Source organism: Anopheles coluzzii, chromosome 3 (assembly GCF_943734685.1).
Source record: "Anopheles coluzzii chromosome 3, AcolN3, whole genome shotgun sequence".
NCBI lineage: Eukaryota > Metazoa > Arthropoda > Insecta > Diptera > Culicidae > Anopheles > Anopheles coluzzii.
This window is the reverse complement of record NC_064671.1, coordinates 73,502,260-73,523,194: the sequence shown is the minus strand read 5'-3', so window position 1 is coordinate 73,523,194 and position 20,935 is coordinate 73,502,260. Positions and strand designations below refer to the sequence as shown.

General features: G+C 45.7%; 1 protein-coding gene across 1 annotated transcript in view; it reads left to right on the top strand.

Moving 5' to 3' along the window:
* Nucleotides 1–1,634: 1,634 nt before the first annotated feature.
* Nucleotides 1,635–20,935, top strand: part of LOC120957777 (nyctalopin-like) — an 87,687-nt gene continuing 68,386 nt past the window's right edge. Inside the window, exons 1-2 of the mRNA XM_040380131.2 lie at nt 1,635–1,816; nt 2,848–3,428. The gene's annotated coding sequence lies outside the window, so the exon portion shown is untranslated. The remainder of the gene's footprint in view (nt 1,817–2,847; nt 3,429–20,935) is intronic.

Sequence of the window (20,935 nt, the reverse complement as noted above, 5' to 3'; positions counted from 1 at the left end):
TGATGAAAGTTGTAATTTGACGCAAACTCCTGAGGGAAATAATTTTAAATTTCTCATGATTGAGTGAGTCTTTCTTAATCATTTTAAAGCTTAATTATTTCGTTCAATAGTTTATGTTGGCCGGTCTAGTGGTATAGTCGTCAACTCGTATGACTTAACAACATGCTCATCATGGGTTCAAGCCCCGAACAGACCGTGCCCCCATACGTAGGACTGACTATCCTGCTATGGTAACAATAAGTCAAGCCCACTAGGCAGGTCTTGATAGACAACGGTTGTTGTGCCAATGAAGAAGAGGAAAGAAGAAGAAGAAGAAGAAGAAAAAGGAGGAAAAGAAGAAGAAGAAGAATTAGAAGAAGAAGAAGAAGAAAAAGTAGGAAAAGAAGAAGAAGAAGAAGAAGAAGAAAAAGAAGAAGAAGAAGAAGAAGAAGAAGAAGAAGAAGAAGAAGACGAAGAAGAAGAAGAAGGAGAAGGAGAAGGAGAAGAAGAAGTTTATGTTTAGATCTTACCATTAAAATCAAATTAAATTGAGTTTGGAAAGGTTATGATGAAATAAATTGCCTTCCAAAGTCTTTGAACAAGCAATAATGAATATAGGTTTAATTATTTTGTTTGCCGAGGTTTGATTATCGATCTGTCATCCATCATATTGCTTACATCTTGTAAATAGCATTCAGTTTATTTGGATTCTTACTCAAATAATTCTCAAACACATGGCCAGGCGCATTCGTTTTATTAACAGAATCCCCTTCCTTCCTTGGAACATGAACAGCAAGGAGATAAGAAATGTTTTATTACTAATGCACTCTCTACTTAGTGCTTTGGTTAACAGCAAATCGAAATAAACTCCATAGACAATGGTTCAAATGGATCTATAAGGATGAAAAAGAGAGAAAAAATGCATGCGTCTTCTTTCAAATCATATAAACTGCGTCGATTACATTTTTCTATGTGATAAGTATACATTTTTGAAATTTTAGCCGAGATTTTCGGTTACACATGATTAACTGAACCTGCATAAATAGTTTGAAAAGGGATATGAATTATGTAAATATAATTAAATGTAAAAAATATGAATAAAGATAAGTATCATAAAAAATAAATATGAGTTAAAATAAGGACCAATAAAAAATCTAAAATTAAGTTAAAAGTATAAAAAACAGTTAGTATGAATAAAATAATGAAATAAATAAGTGACCAAAGCATAACCACAACAGACGGAAATGTAAATGACACAGTAAACAACCCCCTTAAAACATGAGCACGAAATGCCGTAACATACCGGTGCAACATAACCACTCTCACGTGCACCGCTATGCGAAGAATTTGAGCGCCCCAACAGTGCACTCACAGCGCTCACACCACAGCATATGTTGAGCTCCATGTGCTAACAACACTCACCACTTCCGAAGCATAACTGAGCTACAAGCGCATTAGCAAACCGGTTTCCCGACGTCGGCCCGACCACCGACATTCGGCGCTCGGACGGCAGCCGAAGTTCCTATCGCGGGTCCCCTCATAAATGATGGCCGGTCCCGGCGCGCAAAGGGCAAGACATCATAGGAGGGGCTTTGTGAAGAAGTGCTGGGAAGCACAGCGAACCCGTGTGTGATGCGATTCTGGAAGACGGCAGACACTCGCGCGACCGTCCCGTTTTCAGTTGATTTTCTGCCTCGGTGCGAAGTACGCGCGTGTGTCTGGTGCCGGTGTTAGCGCGCGCGCGAGCGTTTTCGAAGTTTCGGTTCGCGTACGTAGCGGAAATGTTGCTCGCGTAATGTTGTTGGTCGCGTGTTGCTGCTCGAATCGGGCTGTGCGGGTACGTTTGCGAAGAAACATGTAACAGCCCAGTCCTTTGTGGGCTTTTGCTTTAAAGAAGTGGCAAAGCGTTTGGGGCAGTTTGGGGCTACTAAATCGATTTAGCGTGCTTTCTTGGTCGGCAAGTGGGCACGAGCTCGTAACTCGTAACTCGATCCTTCCCGGTGCGATTTTCGCGTGGTATGAGCATGTGTGAAACGATGCAATCAGGGTGCAACAAAGCTATAGGTTGGGTGCGTGTGTGTGTTGAGGAATGCAAAAACAAAACCGGACGAAATCCAATTCAGTCAAATTAGCGAAAGGAAACGCGCACACAATTGGTTTGGTTGATGCTTTTCTTTGTAGCAGAAATTGAACGGATTTTCCGTACTTGAAAAGCAAAAGCAAAAACGAGGGGCTTAACAGGGCAAAGGAAATTGCAACAAGCGGTACTTGGTGGCCGGTTTGCCGATGTTACCGGGTTTTGCCGAACGGATGGGGTTGGGCAAGGTATAAGGGTTTTTAGGCATTCTGTTCTACCGCATACGAAAACTGGGTAAAGTTGTGGGGTTTTTCCCATTTTCCACGCTTTAGCAAACGGACTGCCCTGTCACACGGGCGGCACAGAACTCTGTGTGGCCATATTTGTTATGCTAATCTCGTTTAATTGAATGCACAGCCCGGTACGCCCCGACAGGTTTTTGGTTTTCGACCACGCTAGCGCGGACGATTCCGGGGTTTCCGATGCTTTTCCATTTTGACAAAATTAATTTTATCCGATTGCTGTGTGTGGTGGAGGAAAAAATATGTATTTTGCTAGTGTTTCCGTGGCAGATTGGTTTTTAAAAAGCGGAAGTAGGGAAAAGTGATTTCCTGTGAACATGGCGAATTTGAAATGCACTAGAAGTGAAATGTTACTGAATTGAAAAAAATGCACCTGTTTGGTTTGTGGAAGCAGACAAAAATTGTTTTATGTAGTGCACAGTGATGGTTGATTGCGTATTTTGTGGAATAAAAAATCCAATAGGAAAATATTTCATTTATTTTTTTTAGCAATTTTTGTAACTAAAAGCGCACAAAGAAGAGTTTTACAGTGATAGTGAGCAAATAAAAAAAAAAAACAACCAAACGAAAAAGCAAAACAAAAAAGGAAAAGATCAAACGAAGAAAGTTGCTCGCGTGAAGTGATGCGCATCGGTTGTGCTTTAACGAGCGTGTTTGTGTGTGTGTGGAGCGCGATATGTTGTTTCTTGTTTTACGACTGGTGATGCTCATCCCATAAACGACCCATCTGCACAGCGCGAGATAAGCAGCGCGCCCGCGGTGACCCTGCGAAGTGGTCAGGCAGGCAAGCAAACACTCCTTCTTTCGCTCTCTCTCTTTCCGTCTGCTTCAACCATCGTCTAATGACGATGACACATTATTCATCGGCAGCATCCACCAGCGGGCAACAGCAACAAACGGTTGCCTTCTAGTAGGCCGTGCCCGTTGCCGGATGGAAATTAAACGTTTCCATGTGATAGAAGAGAACACTCCACTCCACTCGCATGGTTGTGTGTTACGTTCTTCCGGCTCGGTGTCGAAGAAAGAGAGTCAAAGCGAGCGATTAAACCCATCGGCAAAGGCACAGTGAGGTAAGTGAACTATTCCACTGATTTAATCGCGCTGTGGGTTTGGGTTTGTTACCCTTTTTTTTTCGTTCGCTAGAGCATCGCAAAGTGCACAACAGATGCAATTGTTGTTTTAAACGATTGCCAACGAACGAAAGCACCGGGGGTAGGGCGCCTGCTGCACTCGAGAAGCATGAATAGCGGGCATTGATTAATGCTGAACCAATTTCCATGGCGGGCGGCTAATTTTATGCTAATTATTTAATGGGTCGTAGGGCTGTGTGTTTGTTCGTTTTTTTTGTGAGCATTTGGTTCGCAAAAACCTCAATCGTTTAATCAATGTGGTTTCAGTTGCAAATGTAGCGGCGGTTTTTGCTGTTGCATTACCATTACAGCAATTGAATGTTTCCCATTTAAATGAGGTCATTGGAATGTTTTAATTAAAATATTTGAATAAAAAAAGAGACACACAATGCAAACATGTAAAAATAAATCAATAAAAAGGCTTCAGCATATTATTCTCGGTTTGTGCTTTAAATAAAGTAAACGAAATTCCATTCCACAACAAACCCATTTTATCCCACCCTTGAACACAAACCCAGCACACACAAGGAAGACGCTCTTGTCGCGCGTCAAAGGCTTAAGCCAAAGTTTAGCCATACTTTATCTGCCGTCTACGCCGAACGTCGGCCGGAGGTGCGATATTATGCTCGGCGAGGGAATTAAATAATGCACTACCAAAAACCTGCCTAGCGTGTGCCAGCAGTCGAGCTGCGTGTTGCTTTCAAGGGGGAAGGGTTTTTTTTGGGGAGCTTAGGTAGTGTTCCTTTGTGTTGGCCACGGCCTGTCCTACGAGAGTGATTAATAACACACACACACACTCATGGGCGGCATACGAGGCGCACGGAAATTCCTTTCCGCTTTCGCGTGTGAAAGTGTCACGCAGAGGGAAAGGCTTAAACTTAAGACGGAACGACGAATTCGTTTGTTCTTGGTACGATGTTGCGTTTATTTTTTCCTTTTTATTTTGGCAAGGTACGATAGCCGCACCACCACCCCCTTTTGACCGTGTCACATCTTTCAGCGGGCTGTTTTGTTGCCGTGTATTTATAGCCCGTCTTAAAGCAAAAGGGTCGGCGTGAAACAAATGTGTGAGGGTTTTTTTGGGGGAAAATTGGACACTGCTTTCACAAAACGAATTCAAAACTGAAAATAGTCACACCTAGTCAGCAGAAACAAAGCATGATTCGTCCGGACAGCTGCGACGATCGCTTTTCCCTTTCGGTAAGCGGATAAAAAAATCATTTTTTCCTCTTCCACCCCAAAAGAATCCATCGTCCTGGCTTTAAGTCTGCTGTTTCCGGGGAGGCCGGGCGCCCGCGAGCACAAATGGGATTATTGTTTGGCGGAAATTGACCGTCCGGGTGTCGTTTCACCTTCGCCCAGGAAGTGAGGCTCCCGTGGGACATTACTCCACCACTGCTCTTCTCTTGCTCCGCAGACACAACGAGCAAGCCCAGTAGATCCCTGTTAAGGAGCCAAAAATGGACGACCCCCACCCATCGTCGCACGTTTTGGTTCGTTTCACCAGGTTCGTAGATTACCGCTCCCAAGGAGCGCCTGCCGTGAAGTCTTCGGCAGTGGCAGTCCTTTGTCTTTGACGGTGTCCTACTTCCCCACCTGCTTGGTGCTGGGCTGTTGGAAGAAGCTGTGATGCGTGATGCTACTTCGGGGTCGAAATTGAATTATTGTTGGCGCAAATTTAATTCAATTTGGGATTTACGGCATTGGCGGGAGCAAGTTTCTCGCTCGCTTTCCAGCTCTCCTACTCTCCCTTAAAGTGGGGTTTTGTGGGAGCTGGCTAAACGAGGAAAATCAGCTTGCGGGTGATGAAATACCGCCTATCTTATCATGTTTTGTGGTTGTTTCGGCTGTGTATTTGCTTACTTGATTTTTGTTTCTTTTTTCCGCTTGGTGTGTGCGTGTGTGTACGCTAGAAGGAAGCCATTTGATGGCATAAATCATGGCCGATGATGAAGGTTGCATTGTGAGAAAAAGTTTTCCAAAAACCCTTTGCGGAGCGTTGTGGGACCTTGAACAAAAAAAAAGACACATACATGCATACACAGATAGAGATAAAAAAGAGACAAAGAGAGAGAGAGAGAGAGAGAGAGAGAGAGAGAGAGAGAGAGGGAGAGAATGTGAGAGAGAAGAATATCCTGGACGGTTATCGAATTCCACGCATAAATTGCTCCCACAGAAAGGGGTTTGCAAGGCGGCATGGCGTCGGGAGGAGGGTTTGCCCTCATCAGCCCGAAAGTTGGCGTTTAGCTCCTTGAGGCGGAAAATTTTATCAAAAATATCTATAGCGTGCTTGCGTTTTTTTTTGCTTTGTTTCTGCTTCTTCTTTTCGCAAGCGCACACCGTAGCGCCTACAACCGCATTTCGTAGAACTGTTGTCAAAGTCACGCAAGCAAACAGCAACAGCAAAAAACCTTCCATTCCAACAGGAATCCGGTTGGAGAATGGAGGTTTTTTTCCTTCCCATTCCGATGGCACATTTCAATCATCCTCGTGAGTTGTTGCATGGGTTAGGGATGTTTGTGTTGTATTTGTGTTTTTGTGTGTTGCTCCCGGTCCTCTTCATGTGAACAAAAAAAAAACCACACGAAGGGATAAATGCCTTAACATTTTGCCAATTGAATTTTTCAATCAACACCGGTGAAGAAAATTAAGCATTTTCAATAGAAAAGGGAAAGGGTTTCGTTGTTTATTGCGTGGTGTCGTTTTTTATTAGGTTTTGTGGTTTGGCACAAACTGCTTGCCCAGGCCCCTCGGAGTTTGTTGCCTTAGAACCCAAAGCAGCGAGTGGGGAAAAAGGTGGAAAAGCTGGGTCGATTTTACGTCAATACTGCTGGAGGAGAGGTCGTTGGAGGAGAGAGCGATGGAAACTCACTTACTTACCTCGGAAAGATCGAAAAGGTAACCACAAATTATCATAAATTTTCCCCCTTTGGCAATGGACCGGCATTTTGTTTGTTGGTGGGAAGCATTTTGGCGTTGATTTGTGCTGCCGGCCTCAATCGGCGGGGGGAAAACCCGGGATCAGAGAGTAGTAACGAAATTGGATCGTTACCACAAGTTTTCGGTCGGTGTTCCTTCCATGACAATATTTTAGACACACACACACACACACACACCGAACCACACAAAAGGCAAGCAATTTTAATAGGGATGAAGATAAAGTGCTAAAAGAGATTGGAAAACGAGTGTTTGGTAGCTTTGACAATAACCATTTAGAAACGGAGAATGAAATTCCCGAAAAAGTTTGCCGAATGTTGGGGCAGAAGTTATTCGTTCCCAACCGCTCCGCTGGTGCACCAAAGTACGCTAGTGGATAATTATAATAATTTGGAAAATTATTACCAATCGATAGAGAGATCGTTCGAGTGGAGCGCCCTTTCAGTCGCAACGGCTCTTTTCTAACGAGGAAAATTCATTTTCCCTTTTTATTGCCCTCCTTCCCTCCGCTCCTCGTCGTTCTTGTGAGCGTTAACAAGAAAAACCTCATGTTGCAACGGTTGAGAGCGAGCGAAAAGAATTATAACGAGTTTGGGACTTAAAGTTAAGTGATTCCGTTCAATTTCTGTTTCACATGCCATCCAATACCGAGCCCTTGTTCCTTTTTCGGGTGAAAAAAAAAATCGATAAACCACCCCACCCCGACGACCCGAAGGGTTTTTTTTCGACCATGTTTTCCTTCGTCACAGAACAGAAAATTATGCTAACGCAGACCCGCCAACCGGACGGGAGACGCTCCCAGGCCGGGCAACTTTTGCACAAATTTGTCACTCCCGAAAATGGAGTAGTAGTTGGGTGACTTATTGTTAGTGGAGGAGGGGGGAGAAAGGGTTAAGTTTTTCCCACAACCCGGATCTTGCAGTGAAGGTTTTCCGGCAGCAAAACCGAGCGCTGACTGATGATGAAAGTTAGTTCTGAGGGATGTCGTTTTTTTCCTTTTGGTTGGTTCGTTGCTGCCACTGGGAAAGCGTTGGAAAAGTGGAAAATTTTACGAAATTTTCCTTCAAGGAAGTGTGTTTGGGAAAAAGAGTAAAGACGGTAAGAAAGGCGAACACGAAGGAACCGCTGAACGGAAAGGAAAATTGAAAAGTTCCATTAAATTAACCCTCCACGTAACGAAAGCGAAAAATGGAGTGTCTGACAAGCGGGTTTTTGGGGTTGCTTTCCCTTCCCTTCAATGTTTTTTCGAGGGTTAAAGCAACTTTTGGTGGAGAAAAATGTAAAAAAAGAACACAAAAATAAAAAAGGGAAATTCATTACCTCCCACATGTTGAGCAGCGGCCGTGACCGTGCCCGTTTGGCCATTTGTACGTCGCTGTGTGTTGTGTGTAATTGTTTTAAATTAAATTCCACGCTAACCAGAGAGGAAGGGGGGGAGAGGGGGAGCATAATATATCAATCAATTACATTTCAACAAAGTGGCCATCACACACACACACACCTTTTTGCTTGCAAGGGCTGACACGGTAGCTCCTCAAATTAGTTTCCCGGCAACCACTCGAGAGAGCTTTTCACGCTTCGCCACCTTTCAACAACCTCCAAACACACACACACACTGCTCAATCAGGATGAAAATCTTCAGCTTCAGGCTTGGGCTTGGGATTAATCCCGTTTTGCATCTCCACCTACTGCTGCTGCTGCACGCTTGCTCCGATGCTGTAAGTTTACCCAAAGAGGTGTCAAACTATTCAACGGATTTGCCGCTGCGAGCGGCGAAGAGCGAATTGTTGACACAATGTCGGTGTGCCCGGAAGCCGATTAGCCTGGGCGTTCAAAAGGACTGCCGCCACTTAAAACATGCAAGAAAAGCAACCCCTCTCCTCTTCCTGAGGGCCTGTGTGTATGTGTGTTTGTTTGGGAAAGGTGTGTCTTGGTCCCTTGCTGGGCCACAGGTCCGAAAACGCCGCTCTGGCACCATCTCTATTTGCATAATAATTACAAACTACAAGCGGAAAGCACCTTTGCAAGGAAGGATGTCGTGTCGTGAGCTTTTGTTCGGGAGAAGAAGGATGCAGCCGAGCTTGTTCCGGCTTGTGTGTGTGTGTGTGTGAGTGCTTCTTCTCCCTGATCGAACTTGAAGCGCGATGATTGAGACACGACACGATGATGATGAGGACGACGGTGTTGCTGCTGCTGTTGCATCTTGCATCCTCTAACGTTCGGTAGCAACAGCAAAGGATTAGTAGCAACCAGCATCACTCAAGCATGGGAAAGAGCACCATAAGAAAACACTCCCAAGAGCGAGGGGCTCCCGTAACAAAGGCACGCTGGAAAAGACCGGAAGGGCAACCATTCCGGTCCATCCATTTTCCTCGCTGCGAAGAAAAGCGCCATAAAGGCAGTCAATTGAAACCATCGACCACGGGGCGGATTATCGAAGCTCAATGAAAAGCCCTCCCGCCCTCCTCAACAACATCCCGTGGTGTGGTTCAGTGGGCCAGGCCCGGAAGATGCTCGACCCCCGGGGGAACCCGGGGAAGTTGTGTAAACTTTGCAAAACTAATTAATTCAAATCCCTTCTAAAAACAAGTTTCTTGCCATGCTGCTCTCTGCAAGCAAAGCCCCGTGCAATGTATCTCTCCTGTTTCGGCGGCCTTGCTTCAATTCCCGCCACCCGTCCCACGCTCTCCCGTGGGGGCATCTTACACTTTTTGGGGAGCACCATAGTTCTGGCAACACTGCCAATGATAGCTTCCCATAATGGAACTCGCTCGTTCGACTGCTTGGACAAGCGCAGCACCCATTATCTGGCAGCTTTTCAGCTTTTTTATGCTGTCAAACTTGGCTTTAGCTCCCGATTGGTCTGACTTTTTTCCCTCCGCCCTTTTCAACTCAATCCCTCAAGGGGAAGGAAGGCAGGTTGCTTTGTCGGATGGAATGCAAATAATTCATCGAAAATTAATGCATCCTCGGGCAAAACTTTCCACTCCGCCCGGACTGCGTGATGAGTGGCGAGAAAGAAAAAGGGGGGAAAAGCTCTTGTCTTTCCGCCTGTTCAAGCTGTGTTTACGCAAGAATATCCTGAAGTGTGTTCTTTTCTCCTCTTCCTCTACCTTCGATTGCGTTGTCGATTTCTTTAATAACGAATTTTGCATTCACTAACTTGCTGCGACCGAAAAAAAACACGATCGATCGATTTCGCTGTTGAGTTAAGGGGGGAAAGGACGACGGTGAAGATGCTATCACAATTGATTTGTCTTCCCCTTCTTTGCTCGTGTCTTTACCGTAGTTGACCTATATTTCAGACACGATGGCAGCATTATAACAAGAAGTGCAAGAAATTTGACCCTCCCTGCTTCCTTTGTACGAGGGTGCGAGGCTTGCTTTACTGCGAAATGATGTTTGCCGTCTCACCAATCTTCCGTTAATCACCTTCGCGTAAAAGTTTTCAATTTTTCTTCATCTCGTCTGTTTTTTTGTTGTTGGTTTGTGCCTTCTTTCTTCTCCCCGTGCGGTACTTTTCCACGCGTATGGAAGGTTTGTTATCGGTAGTGGGCGTCGGAGAAATGCCTTCAGAACCTCCCGCTAGGTACAGCCCGAGCAGCAATGCAATTTATCGCCTAATTTACATCGAAACGCGTCACGGGAGATCCCATTTGCACAGGGCCTTGGGGAGTCGCCACCAGCAACTCCCGCTTGCGTTAGTAGTGAAACATTTTTATCTTATTTCGACGGGGGTGGTGTATAGTGCGCCACAACTCGGTGTTGTCGTTGGAATGGAATGGGCAAAGAGCGCTCCGCTTTAAAGGACTTCCCGTCAAACACGGATCGATCGTGCGGGACGCGAAGGACTTTGGCGTGTTTCAAGTACGCTTTCGGGATGCTTTTGCTCCCCGCTTTTGGGGGGGAGGGGAAGTGTTGATAAGAATCAACGATTACTGCTGCTGCTGAAACGGGAGCAAGCAGTGACGCTTCGAAGTGAAGCGAAAGTGAAGTCAAACAACGAGCAAACAGTGGCGCAAGTTGGCGCAAGTGTCAAGTATCGACATCTTCAGTTTAAAGGTGGTGCGTCATCTAATGGTGTTTGGGGTGCCAAGTGGGGGAGAAAGAAGCGAAGGAAGACAACCAAAATGAAACCCACAACACACAGACGGAAGTGACGGAAACAAACGAAGATAGCTGCACGATAGCAGGAAATGGAATGTTGATGCGATGCTGATGCTTTTTGCTCCGCTGTTCGTTTCCTCTATCCGTTTCTGGCGCTCGGGCTGGATAAGAGTGTGCGCTGATAAGGAGCGGTGATGGTGATGGCGGTGCTGAGACGATGCAGAAGTGGAAACAGATCTTGCTCAGGTGTCAGCAAATGGTATTCTGTATGTGCTTGTTCCTGTAGCATTTTTTATCGCGCTCTCTCTCTCTCTTTTTTGATATTTCTTCCCTGCAGTGTGGTCACATTTTTCAGCCACCGGCGGTGGTGGGTTTTGCGGGTATCGCTGGTGGTGGTCCAAGGAGTTGGAGAACCGATCCAAATCCGGATCCTCTCGAGGGAAGAAAGAATGGTTAATAGCTCTGCCGGTTGCTGCTCCTTTGCACCGAGCACGCCCGTGGAAAGGTAAATGGATTGCAACTGTGCACTGGTACATTATCTGCTGTTTTTAGTTGTAGAAGCTTTATCTCTTCCCGTTCCTGATTGTGGTCATTTGTTGGGCGTCTTTGTTGTTGAGTGGTGAGGGTCATTTGTTCTGTCAAATAGTATTACCAATGAGAGCAGGTAACATTTGATGTTTGCAGAGGGAGCTATTTACATAATTGTGGTTACGACTCAGTACAAATAAGTTGTCAGAAATAGATACTTTGTTTTGTCTACAAGTTTGTGTTTGACTTTTTTTTGAGCTGATTTGAACTGAGTTTTTTTTCTAGAAGATATCTCTTCATGAAGGCATTATATCCTGGAAGAAGGAGAAGTCTTGGAAAAAACCAAACTTTTTTTAAGTTTTCTAAATCTCATGCTCACAAGGACGTTGTCAGAAATGTTCAGGCTTTCTTAGTACATGCTTTCCGAGGATGCACTGAAACCCTTTGTACGAATTCTTGGAGTTTGTTTACATTTCAATATTCTACAAATCATCCTATTTTTGGGCTGCTCGTAAGGATGCTGTGGGTATTTCGTAGGTTTATTTCTAATACGAAGAACCAAGTTACCAAACATGTTTATGATTTCAATGTACCATTTCAGGCTACCATGAGAGCTCTAGGAATTTTTTTGTGAATGTTTGAAAAACTGCACCATGAAGGAGTGATGCTCAAAGTCTTTTTCTTATTACGTGTCTAGAATTATTCTTCTTCTATGTGGCGTAACGTCCTACGCGGACATGCCGGCCTATGCAGGCTTTCGAGACTTTATTCATTACCACGCATCCGGATAGTCAATTTTTGCTACGGGTGGGACGGTCCATTCTAGGATTGACCTCGTGACGGGCATGTTATAGAGTTGTTCGAGTTGATGACTTTTCCAAACTGGACTATTAAAGCTGGTAGTCTCAAGTGCCATCAAACCATTATTAGGACATCTTGAAATGTATTCGAGATTGGAATACAAATAGTGAGGTATCAAAGCGCGTATTTTATATTTTGGAGAGCAACTAGCATGTTAAATAGTGTAGTTACCCAACGACACATCACTGGTCATGATCTATAATTTCGTGGCATAGTAACCAGAACTACTCAAAACCTCCTCCCTTCATAATCAATAACATGTCTAACAAAGCAGCTAGACCGTCCACCAGTTCATTCACTGATCAACCACGAGCGTTTCAGTTGCCCTTTTAGAAACTCCGCTTCATATTCACCACCTATAGCTGGTATCGATTGGTATTGGGTTGGTTGTATTTTTCAACTCATCTTCCCCGGCCCGATGATGGCCCCCGATGAGAGGGTGCGATAAATAAATAAAATTTCAAACACGTCCCACAGTGAATCGGAGCAGCAGCAGCAGTGCTGCCTTCGATAACTGCAGCTTGATTGCATGCATTAAGCTGTCAGAAGCAATCGAGTGTGGTACGTTTTTCTATTTTTTTTTTTGAGTGGGAAAGCAGCAATATTAACTCACCTTACCTAGTCCCATTCCCCGCACGCTGTGGATGTAGATTCCGCATAGAGCGTAGATGTTTCGTTCGCCGTTATTTACCCGAGCCCGTGCTCTAACAGTAAATATTTTATTGCTTTCTATGCAACTCGTCTGCGCGAAAAAAAATAGCCCACCGAACAAGTGACTGAGTGTGTGAGTGGGATGCGGAGTTTCTGATGCCACAAAAGGATCCAGTTACAAAGGAAAGGTTCGCGCTTTGCCTTTGCCGTATTCTTCGCTCGCTTCGTTCGGTACCTCCCAAACGCCTTCCAAGCTCGAACGTAGCTCTCTTTAACGTAATCCCCTTGTCGTTTGACAGCCCAGATATGAGATGGTAAACACTAACGACAGGTTTAAGGCGGGAAGAAAATCCAGCATTACTGGAAAAGGCGACGCCGGGATGGGTAAACAAAGTGTGTCTTCATAATGCGTTATGGAAATTGCTGAGCGGCTTTTCCACCACACCACCACCGCGGCGTCTTGGTGTTTTTTTTCTGCGCCATCCACCGGTGTCCCCGTTTAGCACAATGTTAAGCCGGGGGAGCTTGTTGGGGCGATGTTAGGAACCAGTGGTAGCTAGAATCACGCGAGCAGGTGTGCGTAGCAGCAGCAGCAGTTGGGGGAAAATGTTTAAAAATTGTGTACCGGAAAGAAAGCGGCGGGGCCACACGCGCGCAGAAAGGCATAAAAGCATCATGTTACAACGCTGGGGATCCCAAGGATCTCTTTTGGCGAAGCACAACACAATCTACGAAACATGACGTTCGCTTGCTGCGTTTTGTGTCCCACTTCGTCCCGTTTTCTTGACGGAAGCAAACATAAGGATATGCCTCCCGGGCAGCAGGAAGTACCAGGCGAATGTTTCGGCAGGGCCTCTCAGTGGGTGGATAAACAAGCTGTTTAAAATGCACACGCACCCGCCGCACACACACACACACACACACACACACACACACACACACACACTGTACCGAGCTGTAGCATAAAACGGAAGCAAACATCCTTCCGCTTTGTCGTGATTCTACTTTTTGCTGCTTTTTAGAGTGTGTGTACGTATTTTTTCTTCCCCAGAATCGACTCTAAACTTCACTCTCAAGCGTTTCTAAAGCACTTCCTTGTTGTGGTAGCGGCTCGGTCCCGTTCCCGTTTAGTGTCCCTCCCAACGCTTAATCGTGGCCACCGGGAGCTAGCTGTCGGTTGCATGTAGAAATTGTAGAAGCAGTCGCGAGCAAAAAAAAAGGCGAAGCTCTTAAAGAAATTGCTCCGAGCTGGGTGGGCGCCTTCAAAATCTTTGTCTGCCTCCTTTCCGAAGGGCGCGCTTGGGCTTTCGGGCTGGAACTGCTGGAAGCGACCCGTGTGCGTGGTGCATTTTTGCACCGCCCGGTGTGAATAGGGTGAAGAAATTTTTAATTAAGCAAAGAACGGTAATTTCCCCTTTTTTCGGTGGAGGTGGTGGAGCCGGTTTTGAATTGAAGTGAATTACGTAAGCAAATCTTGCCTCACCGTGTACCGTCGTTGACTTTTGGTGTTTAGGTGGGGGCTTTTTTTACAAGTAGCGAGTTCCTATTCCTTCTGAATGTTGCTAGGCAAGCGTTCGTTGGCTTTCGCAATGCACTCTTACGAAGGCTGCTGCTTCAATAAAAAATGTCATTTTATTCACTTTTCTAGGAATGTTCGTAATTGTGTGCTTACATGTTTCGTGTTTCAAATTTATGAAGCATTAGATGAATGGAATTTATAATCAGATGGCTCTATTCCTACTCCTAGCAACAATTTCATGGCACACAGTGAAAAAGGGAGCAACACAGTGACATAAAAATGGGAAGGGCTGTTAACATTTCGAACCTTCCCACCCAAAACATGTTGACGGACGGGCGACACGGCCTCACGCTCGTCGATAATTAACAACGAAAAGGCATGGCACCCGCGTGCAACTATTTTTGGAACAATGTTCGCTCTTTTCCCTGTATTTAAAGCTGGTTCTAGGAAAGTCGGTTTGATTCGGAAACATTTGGCTCATCAATTCATCCTAGTTGAAGGGTGTACATTCCGGGAACGTTGAAGCATCCGTTTGGGGAAAGCTTGCCTTTAAGGTATCATTTAACCTTACGCACCTTTGATGTGATTTCTTGTGAGCTACCTCATTGAAACGCCATCGCACCCGGTAAGCAATCACGCCAGCCAACCTGCTAGCTTCCTGATGACCCTTCATCAAACCATCAAACCACCCGCACCGTGTTTCGCAACGGTCGAAGAGCCATCACCTCCATTCATCACGGCGAAGGCTGAAAACCACTAATTACGAAAGCTGCTCGCTGCTTAAAGCTGCCGCCGTCGAGCGAACGTAAAGGTGTTACTTCCTTTCTCGGTAGACACGCTGCCACACGGCCTTCCGGACCCTCACGGAAGCACACGGGTTGATTGAAAGCTCCCTGACGGGCACACCCCCCGAATCCCTTCCTTGAAGTGGGTGGTAGAATGCACCACAAACCCTTCCCCGCGGGTGCGGTGGCAGTGTGCTCCTATTTGTTCGTCAACCATTTACATGTACGAGAATCCGGTCCCGGGCTAGGATTAATGGGGGGGAAATAGCACAGTGCGAGAAAACCGAACACCGTACACAAACACAGTGATAAATATTCCACACAACCCCAGCTGTAAGTCAACCGATAGACACACACACACACAGACTTTGGGCCCTGTGTGGAAGGATTCGCAAGCGTTCGCCGCGAACGCAGGCTCAAGGGAAGAAATTATTCAAACAACCCTACCGTACGCCTCCGCCCCATCTCCTCGCAAAGAACACAGAGCGTTGATCTCCTTGTTTTTGTTGTTTTTTTTTTGTTGCCTTTCACCGGTTCGATGTGTTATTTTATGCAAATGAGCCACACACAGTCACTTGGGAATAAATGAGGAAAGAGGTGAGTCCTTTTTTCTTGCTTTTTTGTTTGCCATTTGTTTTCCTTCCCCGACTACCGCCGCGTTTTTGGTGTGTGGTTTTTCCCCACTGGTCACTGGGGATTTTGCGGTAGCAATGCGGGGTGTGTAGTGGGGAGTCATATATCGCGCGCGAGTTTTCCACTTCCGGTGGTGGTTGGGGTGAGAATGAGGTTTTTGTTTGTTGGTCCTTTTTAGCGTAATGGTTATGAGATTGATAAGAGGCATGGTGTGGCATGAGGCATGAAAAGGAGGAAAGGGATTTTCATACGAATGTGACTTTTGATGGTGAAAATGTTTTAAATATGATCTTGATAAAATTTGTCGCATGCTGCTAGGTTTTTATCAACTGCTTTACGTTGATTTTTTTGGACTATATATCATATCAATTGCTTAAAAGAATCGACCCAGAAGAGATTCGAACCTGTCTGGGTTGACTGTGGCACCTGCGTTAACCTTGCGATAGCTGTTGCACTATTTGATCACCGTCCAGACTAAGCGTTAATACGTGTACAAAAACACAGCAGTCGCTTTTTAATGTTTATGAGGAATGAGCCACGATCACTTAGGAATGGAATACTTCGCACTGATCAATCAAGATATCCAGATCAAGAGATATTAAAAAAAAAACCATTGTTGTATATTTTCTCCCTAAAGCTATTTTTTACATATTAGTTTGTTTATGACTGTATGGAAACTATAAAGTACAAGACATTCGAATATCAAACTGTCATTTGTAACGTATACATTAACTCCTATATGCAGTTAAACAGTTCATTTTATTATGTCTATGCTGTCATTTAAACGAACCCATGCTCCCACCGATTGGTTGAAATGCACCAAAGCGATCACATTCCAGTAGCAATAATTGTCTACTTATACACAACACTTCGTGCTGAAGTTGTCCGCTTAGCTGCAACAGTTGGCCCCACGCTGCCTGTTTAATGCACCCCTTTTTTGCACCGTCGTAAATCATACGCACATAAACGTTTACACCCGTTTGATTTACTAATGATGGTGTGGTCTGCATAAGATCTTTCGGGCGCGAGTTTTGTTTTTCTTCTTTTCTTCTATTTAGTTTTCTCCGTTTGCCTCCTTCACACCCCAATTGGGAAAGGATTATTTTCTCACGCTGCGCGGGAACGATATTGTTACACTCTGCTTCTCCTCTTCTGTACCCAATTTTGCCGTTTGCTTTACGTCATTGCTGGTACGTATTAACAGCGGCAGCCCCGGGGACCGTTCCCGAAACAGTGCCATAAACCACATTTAACAAGCAAATGAAATGACACACGCGGGCACACCATCGCGCGTAAGACGATGGCGCTGCCGAGGCGCTGACTCATATTTTCCCACTGCTCTCATCTCGGTCGGTATTCGTTTTTACAGCACGAAATGTTCAATTCACATTTGACACAACGCCATCCATTCCCGGCACCTTGGCATCTGCCCCACCGCCCCCCAAAAGGGGCGATAGTTTTTCGTGTCACGTTGGCATTGCCGATTCGCGTCGCTAATGAACCGCGCTAATGGTTTTCGCTGCGAACCAATTCCTCGCGCGATCGGGCGTACGACAGGCTGCACGATGCCGTTTTGCTCGATCTAATAACTCGAGCCGGTGTCCAACTGTCACTCACAATCGCGGCGTGGGGAGCTACGAGGAGATGGAATATTGTATCGAGCTGTCAGGGCCCCAGCGAGTGTGTGTGTGGTGAAAATTAAAGAAACAGATCGCGCTGCGTAAAAGCTGCGGTGAGTACGACTTGCCCCAGAGGGACGGGTGGTAGACCGGGAAAGCAAATTAAATCTACTCTCCCTTTTCTCATTTACTGGGGTGTGCCAGGAGCGGCACTGTGACGGGCTGAGAAATTTAAGGTTAAAGAAGAAAGCAAGTTAAAAAAATGCGACCGAAACATCTACGTCACAGAGGTACAGTGACAATCAATTAAGACGCGCACAGTGAGACGGGCGAAAGGCGCGCACACATGTAAGTCAAACATGTCTTATCTGGGTCTATTTTGTCACGCTGTTGTGTGTGTGTGTGTGTGTTTTTTTTTTGTGTTCGTCTTTCTTCCTAGGGCCCTTTTTTGTCGAGGTTTGGAATAGACACCCAAACAACGCACCCGCCTAGAGGGTGGAAAACGTTGACTTCTTCTATGATGATGCGGGTTTGCTGTCCCGCGGTGCAGCGTTATCGCTGATGACGCGGTTCGGAATGGAACGAGGAGTGGCTGTTGGAAGTTTCTTTCTTTTTTTGTGTGTGTAGCAGAAGCCGCCCGTTAGATGCAACAGCGTGCACTCACTTTATGATCTTTAGTCACGGCTGATCTGGCGGAGTGCCAAAACGAACGAAAAGAAAAAAAAACGAGGGCCCTGCGTTGTAGGAGGATCGAAATAAATGACACATTTCTAGAGCTGTTCCGTTGCTACAGGGGCAAACAATGCACACGGCGGTCGCTTTCGTCGGGCGCATTTATTATGGGCGGGTGTTCCGCGGGTTTTGTGGTTGTTGATGGTATTTTTTTCAGTGCTGTCTTTTTTCACTTAAGCGGGGAACTACAGCGCTTACATCTTGATGAAGAAGGCAGATTGAACCGGGAGTTCAATTGCTTTCCCCTCGGGCCGCGATCAGCGTGGCAGCTTTCAAAATATGACATTTATTTTCGAATTGTTGTCCTGCTTTTCCTCTCAAGTGGCTTCGGGATTATTTGTTTATGATTAATTTATTCCGCGCTACCCGCTTAATGGCTCCAGCATCCAGTAAGTAAGACAGTAAGTAAGTGGTTACGAGTGCGGCGACAGTGATAAGCCGAGTGGTGCTCAGCGCAGTGCGGGAAGTGCTTAAGCATCTGTCAAATATGCTCAGTGTCATGCTGAAGTGGTTTGGGAAAATGGGATCGATGGGCTGTCTTTTTTATGGGCTGATTGATTTCAAACAAATTGATCGTAACTGCTTTTGATGAGAGAAGAAATGATTAAAAGACTTTTTTCTCGAAAATAATTGAATTTCTCTTTGTAACAAGAGTTATTATAACCATTTTCCTTTATCTCTGATCTAGACTATCTTGAGTTTAATGAGAAATGTCTTCTTCGCCTCAACACTTTTTAAGCTAATCGTCGTTACACCTTAAGCCTCTATACCTTGGCACAGTTGTTACCCGCTTTACACCCTCAAGAACAAGATAATTAACATTTATTGCATAGATTTTATAGCCTCCAGTGTCGTAAAATTCCAGAAAAGAATCCCTCTGAATTGCACCCGTTCCCGGGTTTAACCCGTTCTCAGCGCTACCAACCATAAATCAGCAGTTTGCGTTTTATGCTCACTTTGACTATCGTTCGGGGATGTAAGATGGATACGCCACACGAAAATGGCAATAAATTACAACTGACGATTTTCATCCTCCCTGTATCTGATGATGCACATTTCGCAAACACACATACACCTGCCAACCTAAGCAGTAAGCTAATGATGAATATTTAAGGCGCGCTAGCTCCTAGTATGCTCCCAGTGTGGGTGAGGAAAGTTTTACCCCCGTTCCAAACCACTCCCAACACACAGGCAACGGAGGGTTTGATAGCATTCAATTAGGATCGTTATCGTGTGGGGAAGATTTGGAGTAAAGTTGCATGCACCTCGGCACCTCTCCCCAGGGGTTGGTAAAGCTTGCACCGGCTTGGTTAGTATGTGGGCCTGCAGTTGCCCAATCTGTCTAGTTTAGTTTCGTCGGCTTGGAAGATTCCCATAGTCGTAAAACCCGATCAGCAACTCATCCATCATCGTGGCGCCGCTGGTAGGGTTGAGCTCCATTGGCTTGTAAAACCACACCACTTTATGTCCGAGTAAGTTGTTCTCGTGGTCTGCGGGGAGGGGGACTAATTTTAGCATCACTATCACCGGACCCGATGATGTGAGTCGGCCAATCGGTCATTACAAGCAGCGCTAACAATTCAATTAAGCTGCAGACAGGCACGCGCGTTCACTCGCCAGCGCAAGAAAGTTTGAGGTTTGTTTAGCAGTTTGGCGAAGATAAGCTATAAAGTTGTACAGTCTGTGCGCTCGTTGATTTGGTGCGGTCTGTCTTATCTCCAACCAACGTGATGAACGTGTTTGGGACAGTTTTGGGACAGTGTGTTGCCTTCTTGGGCTAGAAAACACATTGCAACCCACACACAGTTTGTTCCTCTTTTCGTAGCTATTCGGCTTCGAAAACCACTTTCATACACGGTCACCAATTATAGACTTTCCTGGGATATGTATTCCCGAGGCCACCACCACAATGGGGGAGGGAGCGCAGGGGGACAATATATCACAAAGCGTAACCGTCACATAAATCCACCACCGGCGGGCTGGCCTTCTCATGTCGATGCACCCGATACGCCCCCGAGAGATGAATGGCCGTGCGAAGCGGTGGAGGAAAGCTCTCATAAACATAAGCCACGAAATTCATTTTATGATAGAAGAATATCTTAACCCTTAAGGGACAGTGGAAAGATGCTTTCTCGATGTTGGATCATAAACGAATCTTGAATTGGATACAAAAGTTCAATGATTGAATATTCCACATTAGCACTTTTTCGCATCTAATTTTACAAAACGTTGCATTTCAGACCCGTTTGATGCACCTCCAAGGGTTCGTGCATCATCTTCGCCTAGATAAGAAGCGAACCTCATCCATGTTGCTGGCCCGCGGTAGCGCAGCTGCTTCCAGAAGTAGCTGCCACCGCTATGATTTAATCGGCTACGGTGGCTACGATCTGATCGATTTAATATTTCCCGAAGCTCCGAGGCCACCGTCCGCGATGCTACCGCCTTGGAAGGCCTTGAATGCACCGTAAGGAATTCGAAAGTCCGGAAGCTCCGATCAGGGTAGGAATGGGAAAGTGCATCTTTCTGGTAGGGCTCGCTAGCGATAAATAGACGCAGAACTCCGAAGCCCTCGAGGCTCGTCACGATTCCCCGGGTTTTAGGTTCAAACATTCCATTACCACGATTATGCCGCTCAGTAAGCCTGTCCTGTTTGTGAGCGAAATGGGAGCAAACGGAACCTGATTGTACCTAGCAGGCAACGGGAAGCTTGGCTACAATTTCCGAGACCTTGCAAGATGATTGCGAAGACACACATAGAGTGTATGTACATAAATAATGGTTTGTGGAACTTCCCCGGAACAGCTTCGTCATATTAATAAAACGAGTTCCATTAAAATGACCGCTTCCAGCTTGTTTCGGCAAATACTCGGTCGTAGTGACCTTAATAAGCCTGGGTCCAACATCTTGCCAACCCACACACAGTAACACATGCGTTGGTTTAGAATGGTTCTCCCGGTGCACGCGCGCGCGTGCCCGTCTCTTGTAGTCATCCATCCATTGGCGTTGGGACCTAACAGTACTCCAAAATTCCATAAGTCGCTTCTTATTGAAATCTTTAATGGGGCCAGGGGCGCA